Source organism: Lolium perenne, chromosome 3 (assembly GCF_019359855.2).
Source record: "Lolium perenne isolate Kyuss_39 chromosome 3, Kyuss_2.0, whole genome shotgun sequence".
NCBI lineage: Eukaryota > Viridiplantae > Streptophyta > Magnoliopsida > Poales > Poaceae > Lolium > Lolium perenne.
In genome coordinates this window covers 244,942,828-244,955,267 of record NC_067246.2, presented here as the reverse complement: position 1 = coordinate 244,955,267, position 12,440 = coordinate 244,942,828, and positions in this window count along the sequence as shown.

Sequence of the window (12,440 nt, the reverse complement as noted above, 5' to 3'; positions counted from 1 at the left end):
AACCTCTTATCACCGGCAAGTTTAGGATCTTTATTTAATTCTCTAACAGCCCAATAAGCTTTGTGCTCTAGTTCTAAAGGTAAATGACAAGCTTTCCCATAAACCATTTTATAAGGTGACATTCCCATGGGATTTTTATAAGCAGTTCTATAAGCCCATAGTGCATCCTTCAATTTACTAGCCCAATTCTTTCTAGTTTTATTAACGGTCTTTCCCAAAATAGATTTAATCTCTCTATTTGATAATTCTACTTGACCACTAGTTTGAGGATGATAAGCGGAAGCAATTCTATGATTAATACCATACTTAGCAAGAGTTTTTCTAAAACCTCCATGAATAAAATGAGAACCTCCATCAGTCATAATATATCTAGGTACTCCAAATCTAGGAAAAATAATATCTAAAAGCATTCTTAAAGAGGTCTCACCATCAGCACTTTTTGTAGGTATAGCTTCCACCCATTTAGTAACATAATCAACAGCAACAAGTATGTGAGTGTTACCTTCTGAAGACGGAAAAGGTCCCATGAAGTCAAATCCCCAACAATCAAACGGTTCAATAACAAGAGTATAATTCATAGGCATTTCATTACGTCTGGAGATATTACCAACCCTTTGGCATTCATCACAAGATAAAATAAACTTTCTCGCATCTTTGAAGAGAGTTGGCCAATAAAAACCTGATTGTAGAACTTTTTGTGCAGTTCTTTCTCCGGCGTGATGTCCTCCATAAGCACTACCATGACATTTACTCAATATCTCTTGTTGTTCATATTCGGGAACACATCTTCGCATAATACCATCCACTCCTTCTTTATATAAGTGTGGGTCATCCCAGAAATAATGCCTCAAGTCATAAAAGAATTTCCTCCTTTGCTGAGCTGAAAAGGTTGGAGGCAAGTACTTGGAAACAATAAAGTTAGCATAATCAGCATACCAAGGACTGTCTCGCGAGCTCACCTTTATTACAGCCAATTGTTCATTTGGAAAACTATCATTAACAGGAACAGGATCAAAAGCAATATTTTCCAATCTAGACAAATTATCAGCAACAGGATTATCAGCACCTTTCCTATCCACTATATGTAAATCAAATTCTTGCAAAAGAAGTACCCATCTAATAAGCCTCGGCTTAGCATCTTTCTTTGTCATTAGGTATCTAATTGCAGCATGATCAGTATGAATAGTAACCTTTGAATCAACAATATAAGATCTAAATTTATCACAAGCAAAGACTACAGCTAATAATTCTTTTTTAGTTGTAGCATAATTTCTTTGAGCAGCATCAAGAGTTTTACTAGCATAATGAATAACATTCAGCTTTTTATCTACTCGCTATCCAAGAACAACGCCTACAGCAAAATCACTAGCATCACACATAATCTCAAAGGGTAAGTTCCAATCAGGAGGTTCAACTATAGGAGCAGTTGTTAAGGCTTTCTTAAGAGTTTCAAAAGCTTCCTTACAATCATCATCAAAGACAAATGGTACATCCTTTTGAAGAAGATTAGTAAGAGGCTTTGAAATCTTGGAGAAATCTTTAATAAATCTCCTATAAAACCCAGCATGACCAAGAACACTACGAATACCTTTAACGTCCCTTGGATAGGGCATCTTCTCAATTGCTTCAACTTTAGCTCTATCAACTTCAATACCTCTCTCAGAAATTTTATGTCCCAATACAATTCCTTCATTAACCATAAAGTGGCATTTCTCCCAATTAAGAACAAGGTTAGTTTCTTCACATCTCTGCAAAACTTTATCAAGGTTTCGCAAGCAACTATCAAAAGAATTCCCATAGACGGAAAAATCATCCATGAATACCTCTACAATACTTTCACAAAAACCATGAAAAATAGCAGACATGCATCTTTGAAAAGTAGCAGGAGCATTACATAAACCAAAAGGCATACGTCTATAAGCATAAGTTCCATAGGGACAAGTGAAAGTGGTTTTCTCTTGATCTTTAGCTTTAACAAAGAATTTGTGAAAACCGTAATAACCATCAAGAAAGCAAAAATGAGTATTTTTAGACAATCTTTCTAGCATTTGATCAATAAATGGTAAAGGGTAATGATCTTTCTTAGTAACTTTATTAACTTTTCGAAAATCAATGCACATTCTATACCCTACAACTACTCTTTGAGGGATGAGCTCATCATTATCATTAGGCACAACAGTCATTCCTCCTTTCTTGGGAATGCAATGCACAGGACTAACCCATCTACTATCAGCAATAGGATATATAATACCAGCTTCAAGAAGTCGTAATACCTCATTCCTTACCACTTCCTTCATCTTCGGAATTAGACGACGCTGATGTTCAACAACAGGCTTTGCATCATCTTCCATATTAATAGCATGTTGGCAAATAGAAGGAGAAATCCCTTTCAAATCATCAAGAGTGTAACCAATAGCTCCTCGGTGCTTCTTCAATATTTCCAATAACCTTTCTTCCTCAATATCTGAAAGCTTAGAACTAATAATAACAGGATATATTTTCTTATCATCAATATGAGCATATTTAAGATTATCAGGTAAAGGTTTTAAATCAAAAACAAGATCTTCCTTTGGTGGAGGTGTTGTACCCAAATCTTCCACCGGTAAATCATGCTTGAGAATAGGTTGGCGAAGAAAAATTTCCTCGAGCTCATCTCTTTCTTTCCTAAAAACTTCACTCTCGCTATCCTCCAAATGTTGCTGCAAAGGATTGTTAGGAACAAGAACAATAGATGCACACTGTTCCATGTTAAAATCATTACTAGGCAAATCAGCTTTATAAGGAGTTTTAGTAAATTTAGAGAAGTTAAACTCATAAGATTCACCAGCAAATTTAGTCAAAATTTTCTCTTTCTTGCAATCTATAATAGCTCCACAAGTATTTAGAAAAGGTCTACCAAAAATAATAGGACAATAATCACTAGCAGCAGAACCAAGTACCAAAAAGTCAGCAGGATATTTAATCTTACCGCATAAAACTTCCACATCTCGAACAATACCAATTGGAGAAATAGTTTCTCTATTAGCCAGCTGAATAACCACATCAATATCTTCAAGTTCACAAGAATCAATTTCGTGCATAATCTCCGTGTAAAGCTCATACGGAATAGCACTAACACTTGCACCAATATCACATAATCCATAATAGCAATGATCACCAATTCTAATAGATAGCATAGGAACACTAGCTTGTTTGGGTTTATTAGGATGTGAAACAATATTAGAAGCATCTTCACAGAAAATAATATGACCATCCTCCACATTTTCAGTCACAAGATCTTTAATTATTGCAACAGCAGGTTCAACTTTTATTTGTTCTTCAGGTTCTACAGGTTTCTTTTCACTTTTATGAACCGCACTATTTATAACAGAGTACTCCTTCATTTTAGCAGGGAAAGGAGTTTTTTCAATATAAGCTTCAGGAATAACATGATCAGCAGTTTCAACTACAACGCATTTATTAATAGATGAATCAATTTTATCTTTATACGGTTCATGATACTTATCAAAATTCTTCTTAGGAAACTCATAATGGGAGGCAAAAGCTTTATAAAGATTTACAGCAACTTGAGAATCAAGACCATATGTAGCACTCATATTACGAAATTTATCAGTATCCATAAAAGCTTCAATGCATTTATAATCATAAATTATACCTGATTCTCTATCTTTGTCGTTCTCCCAACCTTCAGTATTTTCTTGGATCCGGTCAAGAAGGTCCCTTTTAAACTCTTCTTTGTTGCGTGTAAATGATCCAGAACAAGAAGTATCCAGCAAGGTCTTGTTTTGAAAAGAAAGTCTTGCATAGAAATTATCAATAATAACATTACCAGGAAGCTCATGAATGGGGCATTTGAGCATTAAAGACTTCAATCTCCCCCAAGCTTGGGCAATACTCTCTCCATCATGAGGCCAAAAATTATATATGCGATTCCGATCCTTATGAATTTCACTTGGAGGATAGAACTTAGAATAAAACCGGGGCACAATATCATTCCATTCAAGAGAATCCCCATTATCCAGTAATTTATACCAATGCGCCGCTTTACCAGACAGCGATAAAGAGAATAGTTTCTTCCTCACTTCATCCATAGCAATACCTGCACATTTGAATAACCCGCATAATTCATGCAAAAACAAGAATGATCACCAGGATGGACAGTTCCATCCCCTTCATAGCGGTTATCCATAACACGTTCAATAATTTTCATAGGTATTTTATATGGTATCACTTCCTCACCTGGCGCCTCATCCACTACCGTTGCAGTAGTAGTAGATTTCCCAAATAAAAATTGAAGAGAAGATCTCTCCATAATGACTTATAGCAGAAAGTGAGAAATAAAATCAGCACAACAGTAAAGGTTTTCCTTACCAATTCCACTTACCAATAGCGCTTCACTCCCCGGCAACGGTGCCAGAAAATAGTCTTGATGACCCACAAGTATAGGGGGTGTATCGTAGTATCTTCGATAAGTAAGAATATCGATCCCAACGAGGAGCAGAAGGTGTTGACAAGCAGTTTCGATGAAGGATTCACTGTAAATGCTCACAGACAAGTATTCAGGGGGTTTTGATGTAACAGTTGAATAAAGTACGAGTAAGTAAAGTGCGAGAGTAACAATTGCAGCGAGTGGCCCAATCCTTTTTAGCGCAAAGGACAAGCCGGTTTGTTTACTTATAATGACCAAACGTTCTCGAGGACACACGGGATTTTAGTCTAGTGCTTTCGCTACATACGGCTAAATAATCTTCATTGTTATGATAAGTGTTGTGTGGGTGAACCTATGCTAATGTACCGCCCTTCCTAGGACTAATACATACTTGTGATTATACCCCTTGCAAGCATCCGCAACTACAAGAAAGTAATTAAGAATAAATCTAACCACAGCCTTAAACTCTGAGATCCTGCGATCCCTCCTGCATCGATATACCAACGGGGGTTTAGGTTTCTGTCACTCCGGCAACCCCGCAATTAGAAAACGAATACAAGATGCATTCCCCTAGGCCCATAAATGGTGAAGTGTCATGTAGTCGACGTTCACATGACACCACTAGAAGAATAACACCACAACTTAAACATCACACCATTGAATATTACTCAACCATAGTTCACTACTAACATTTAGACTTCACCCATGTCCTCAAGAACTAAACGAACTACTCATGAGACATCTTATGGAACATGATCAGAGGTGATATGATGATGAATAACAATCTGAACATAAACTTGGTTCAATGGTTTCACTCAATAGCATCAACAACAAGTAGAGATCGATACCGGGAGAGTTTCCCCTATCAAACAATCAAGATCAAACCCAAATTGCTACGGCAGTGACGGTGTCCAGCGGTGATGACAGCGGTGATGATGGTGGAGATGATGATTATGGTGATGGAGATGATGTCCAGCTCGATGACGGTGACGATGGCGTCGATTTCCCCCTCCCGGAGGGAATTTCCCCGGCGGATTCCTGCCCGCCGGAGAGCTCTTTTCTCTCTGGTGTTCTCCGCCCCGCAGAGGCGGCTGTAACTCTTCGCGAGGTACCCTCTGTGGCTTAGGTTTTCGGGACGAAGGATTTCACGAAGAAAAGGAGGTGAAAGGGGTCGTGGGCCCCCCAAACCACATGGCGGCGCGGCCAGGGCATGGGCCGCGCCGCCCTAGGGTGTGGGCCCACCCTGGGTCCTCCTGGCCCCTCCTTCTGGCTTCCTTCGTCATCTTGAAAAATAGGATTTTTGGTATAATTTCCTCCCACAGTTGATCTTCCGAAATATTGCGTTCTGACGGTGCTTTTTCCAGCAGAATCCTGGCTCCGGTGCTTGATCCTCCAATAATGATGAAAGATGCAAAATAGATGAAATAACATAAGTATTGTGTCCCAATATGAAATATATCAATGAATAACAGCAAATTATGATATAAAATAGTGATGCAAATTGGACGTATCATTAGGCAGCTCACAAGATCCGACAATGAAGCACAATGGGGAGAAGACAACCATCTAGCTACTGCTATGCACCCATAGTCCAGGGGTAGACTACTCACACATCACTCCGGAGGCGACCATGGCGGCGTAGAGTCCTCCTGGAGATGAATCCCCTCTCCGGCAGGGTGCCGAAGGCGATCTCCTGAATCCCCCGAGATGGGATCGGCGGCGGCGTCTCAGTAAGGTTTTCCGTATCGTGGCTCTCAGTACTGGGGGTTTCGCGACGGAGGCTTTAAGTAGGCGGAAGGGCAGGTCAGGAGGCGGCACGAGGGGCCCACACCACAGGGCCGCGCGGCCAAGGGGGGGCCGCGCCGCCCTAGGGTGTGGCCACCTCGTGGCCCCACTTCGTCTCCTCTTCGGTCTTCTGGAAGCTTCGTGGCAAAATAGGACCCTGGGCGTTGATTTCGTCCAATTCCGAGAATATTTCGTTACTAGGATTTCTGAAACCAAAAACAGCAGAAACAAAGAATCGGCACTTCGGCATCTTGTTAATAGGTTAGTTCCAGAAAATGCACGAATATGACATAAAGTGTGCATAAAACATGTAGATAACATCAATAATGTGGCATGGAACATAAGAAATTATCGATACGTCGGAGACGTATCACCCCCTACCTGCAAAAAATATGTATAGACCAACCCTGTTAGACAACCTACGAACCGTGGAAGCAGGGATTTTGACCCACCTATCCATCGCTGAGGAGGAGGGGCCGATGGCTCTTTGGCAGTGGATTTTTTTGGGGTGGTGTCTTGTCCTAGTCGTATTTAATGTATAAACAGCTAATTGGAATGCAATACTTATATTTCTAATCCTCCAAACTAGCATCAAATAAAGTTGACTACATTTTTTTTTGACGATGACTACATATTTGATCCCTCATTGCGCTGCATAGTAGAAAAAAGGCCCAACCCATGCGATAAGCCATTGACATTTAAATAACAACAATACATTAATCTAGAAAATTATGAAAAATAGAAGAAACAAAGTAAACAAAAAAATCCAAAAATATTGCTCACAGTTAATCATTTTTTATGACAACAGATGGACAAACGCATGAAACAAAAAAAACCAGAAAAGAAAAAACACAATAATTTTTTTTTGTATTTAAAACTAAAATATAGAAGTACCTAATTTGTATGAAAAATATGAATGTTTAAGTGACAATATAAGGACTAGATTCTGGAAACTCACTTTTGATCTCAGTACATATGCCTCTTTAACCTAGAAACCCTTTTATAATGTGAAAACAAGTCTAAAAAGGTATTTCGCACGTATATATAGACGTTCTATGTGCACGGTATTTCGCGCGTATATATAGATATTCTATGTGCGCACGTAAAATTTTACTACAAATCGACCAACTTTATGCTCTGTGTAAAAGGAAAAAAAAAAGATTCTCGTGCAAACCCTTATTTAGCACAGATTTTTTTCTTTTCTAACATAATATGTGTGCACAGATAGGTTTCTACACGTAATTTATGCGGAACACATAGGTTGTGAAGATGTTGGTTTTTCTTGAAAATGATTTGGTGCATACATAGGTTTTAAAGATATCCACCTGACATATACTTGTTCAAAGAAATATAAAGTTTCATTTTTTCCTATATGCTACGACTGTTCGTACTTGTCTTGATTTTTCACAAATAAGTATCTAGATAATATATGTGTACGGGGATTACTTCAAATTTTCTAGAATTTTGCAACAACATTTTTGAAGCAACCTACTCCAGGATTTCACTGGCTATTATCTGTGCAAGCGACGTCTTTTGCTCAATTTAGGCCTGATGCGTGCAGTTAACACACGTCCGTTGGGAACCCCAAGAGGAAGGTGTGATGCGTACAGTAGCAAGTTTTCCCTCAGAAAGAAACCAAGGTTTATCGAACAAGTAGGAGCTAAGAAGCACGTTGAAAGTTGATGGCGGCGAAGTGTAGTGCGGCGCAACACCAAGGATTCCGGCGCCAACGTGGAACCTGCATAACACAATCAAAGTACTTTGCCCCAACGTAACAGTGAGTTTGTCAATCTCACCGGCTTGCTGTAAACAAAGGATTAATTGTATAGTGTGAAAGATGATGTTTGTTTCGAAGAACAGTAAAGAACAATTGCAGTAGATTGTATTTCAGATGTAAAGAATGGACCGGGGCCCACAGTTCACTAGTGGTGTCTTTCCCTTAAGATAAATAGCATGTTGGGTGAACAAATTACAGTTGGGCAATTAACAAATAAAGAAGGCATAACAATGCACATACATATATCATGATGAGTAATATGTGATTTAATCAGGGCATTGCGACAAAGTACATAGACCGCTATCCAGCATGCATCTATGCCTAAATAGTCCACTTTCAGGTTATCATCCGAACCCCTTCCGGTATTAAGTTGTAAACAACAGACAATTGCATTAAGTATGGTGCGTAATGTAATCAACACAAAATTCCTTAGACAAACCATCGATGTTTTATCCCTAGTAGCAACAGCACATCCACAACCTTAGAACTTTCTGTCACTGTCCCAGATTCAATGGAGGCATGAACCCACTATCGAGCATAAATACTCCCTCTTGGAGTTACAAGTATCAACTTGGCCAGAGCCTCTACTAGCAACGGAGAGCATGCAAGAACATAAACAACATATATGATAGATTGATAATCAACTTGACATAGTATTCAATATTCATCGGATCCCAACAAACACAACATGAAGCATTACAAATAGATGATCTCGATCATGATAGGCAGCTCACAAGATCTAACATGATAGCACAATGAGGAGAAGACAACCATCTAGCTATTGCTATGGACCCATAGTCCAGGAGTGAACTACTCACACATCGATCCGGAGGCGATCATGGCGATGAAGAGCCCTCCGGGAGATGATTCCCCTCTCCGGCAGGGTGCCGGAGGCGATCTCCTGAATCCCCCGAGATGGGATTGGCGGCGGCGGCGTCTCTGGAAGGTTTTCCGTATCGTGGCTCTCGTGCATGCAGGGTTTCGCGACGAAGGCTTTAAGTAGGCGGAAGGGCGGAGTCGGAGGAGTCACGGGGGCCCCACACGCTAGGGCCGCGCGGGCCCCCCTTAGGCCGCGCCACCCTAGTGTGGCGGCGCCCCGTGGCCCCACTTCGTTTCTCCCTCGGTCTTCTGGAAGCTTCGTGGAAAAATAAGCCCCTGGGCGTTGATTTCGTCCAATTCCGAGAATATTTCCTTTGTAGGATTTCTGAAACAAAAAACAGCAGAAAACAACAACTGGCTCTTCGGCATCTCGTTAATAGGTTAGTGCCGGAAAATGCATAATAATGACATATAATGTGTATAAAACATGTGAGTATCATCATAAAAGTAGCATGGAACATAAGAAATTATGGATACGTTTGAGACGTATCAAGCATCCCCAAGCTTAGTTCCTACTCGCCCTCGAGTAGGTAAACGATAACAAGGATAATTTCTGAAGTGACATGCTATCATAATCTTGATCAATACTATTGTAAAGCACAGAGATGAATGCAGCGATTCGAAGCAATGATGAAGACAATGAGTAAACAACTGAATCATATAGCAAAGACTTTTCATGAATAATACTTTCAAGACAAGCATCAATAAGACTTGCATAAGAGTTACTCATAAAGCAATAAATTCTTAGTAGAAAGCTTTGAAATAACACAAAGGAAGATATAAGTTTCAGCGGTTGCTTTCAACTTCAACATGTATATCTCATGGATAATTGTCAACACAAAGTAATATAACAAGTGCAAAGGTAAACATGTAAGAATCAATGCACACAGCTTACACAAGTGTTTGCTTCTAAGATAGAAAGAAGTAGGTAAACTGACTCAACAATAAGGTAGAAGAATGGCCCTTCGCAGAGGGAAGTATGGATTACTATTTTTGTGCTAGAGCTTTTCATTTTGAAAACATAGAAACAATTTTATCAACGGTAGTAATAAATCATATGTGTTATGTATAAGATATCGTATAAGTTGCAAGCCTCATGCATAGTATACTAATAGTGCTCGCACCTTGTCCTAATTAGCTTGGATTAACACGGATTATCATTGCATAACATATGTTTCAACCAAGTGTCACAAAGGGGTACCTCTATGCCGCCTGTACAGAGGTCTAAGGAGAAAGTTCGCATTGGATTTCTCGCTTTTGATTATTCTCAACTTAGACATCCATACCGGGACAACATAGACAACAGATAATGGAATCCTCTTTTAATGCATAAGCATTTAACAACAGATAAAATTCTCATAAGAGATTGAGGATTTGCGTCCAAACTGAAACTTCCACCATGATTCATGGCTTTAGTTAGCGGCCCAATGTTCTTCTCTAAAAATATGCATACTCAAACCATTTGATCATGAAAATCGCCCTTACTTCAGAAAAGATGAACATGCATAGCAACTCACATGATATTCAACAAAGGTAAAAGTTGATGGCGTTCCCAGAAACATGGTTACCGCTCAACAAGCAACTTATTAAGAAATAAGATACATAAGTACATATTCTTCACCACAATAGTTTTTAAGGCTATTTTCCCATGAGCTATGTATTGTAAAGGCAAAGAATAGAAGTTTAAAGGTAGCACTCAAGTAATGTACTTTGGAATGGCAGAGAAATACCATGTGGTAGGTAGCTATGGTGGACACAAATGGCATAGTTTTTGGCTCAAGGATTTGGATGCACGAGAAGAATCCCTCTCAATACAAGGCTAGGCTAGCAAAGTTGTTTGAAGCAAACTCAAGTATAAAATGGTGCAGCAAGACTCACATATGAACATATTGTAAGTATTATAAGACTTTACATCGTCTCCTTGTTGTTCAAACACCTTAACCAGAAAATATCTAGGCTCTAGAGACCAATCATGCAAACCAAATTTTAACAAGCTCTATGTAGTTCTTCATTAATGGGTGCAAAGTACATGATGCAAGAGCTTAAACATGATCTATATGAGCACAACAATTGCCAAGTATCAAATTATTCAAGACATTATACCAATTACCACATGCAGCATTTTCCGTTTCCAACCATATATCAATGAACGAAGTAATTCAACCTTCGCAATGAACATTAAGAATAAAGCTAAGAACACATGTGTTCATATGCAACAGCGGAGCGTGTCTCTCTCCCACACAAAGAATGCTAGGATCCGATTTTCTTCAAACAAAACAAAAAATAAAAAACAAACAAACGCTCCAAGCAAAGTACATAAGATGTGACTGAATAAAAATATAGTTTCACTAGAGGTGACCTGATAAGTTGTCGATGAAGAAGGGGATGCCTTGGGCATCCCCAAGCTTAGATGCTTGAGTCTTCTTAAAATATGCAGGGATGAACCACGGGGGCATCCCCAAGCTTAGAATTTTCACTCTTCTTGATCATATTGTATCATCCTCCTCTCTTGACCCTTGAAAACTTCCTCCACACCAAACTCAAAACAAACTCATTAGAGGGTTAGTGCATAATTGAAAATTCATGTATTCAGAGGTGACATAATCATTCTTAACACTTCTGAACATTGCACAAAGCTACTGAAAGTTAATGGAACAAAGAAATCCATCAAGCATAGCAAAACAGGCAATGTGAAATAAAAGGCAGAATCTGTTAAAACAGAACAATCCGTAAAGACGAATTTTTCAGGGGCACTTAACTTGCTCAGATGAAAATGCTCAAATTGAATGAAAGTTGCGTACATATCTGAGGATCACGCACGTAAATTTGCAGATTTTTCTGAGTTACCTACAGAGAACCCTGCCCAAATTCGTGACAGCAAGAAATCTGTTTCTGCGCAGTAATCCAAATCTAGTATTGACTTTACTATCAAAGACTTTACTTGGCACAACAATGCAATAAAATAAAGATAAGGAGAGGTTGCTACAGTAGTAACAACTTCCAAGACTCAAATATAAAACAAAAGTGCTGTAGTAAAATAATGGGTTGTCTCCCATAAGCGCTTTTCTTTAACGCCTTTCAGCTAGGCGCAGAAAGTGTGAATCAAGTATTATCAAGATATGAAGCATCGACAGAGGGGTCTGGAGTTTTCTTAACTATGCATTGTATCTTATTTATGTAAGTTTCAGAGGCTCCTTTTTCATTACTCTTAGGCTTGCTATTCTCATCAAACAAATTTTCAGGAACAAGCCAACCATAGTTATTTTCTAGAGCTTCGCGCATTCCTAGGAGCTTGCACGGTATTGATGTCTTAATCTCCCCTCCATCATTAACATTATTAGTGTACTTTATTTTATCAATGTCCATCTTTTCAAGGGTACTAGCAAAGTTGGTGTAAGAGCCAAGCATCTTATATTTAATAAAGACTTTTCTAGCCTCTCTTGCTACACCACCAAATTCTTTAAGAAGGGTTTCTAAGACAAAATCTTTCTTTTCTCCTTCCTCCGTATCAGAGAGTGTAAGAAACATATGCTGGATTATAGGATTGAGATTAACAAATTTAGTTTTCAA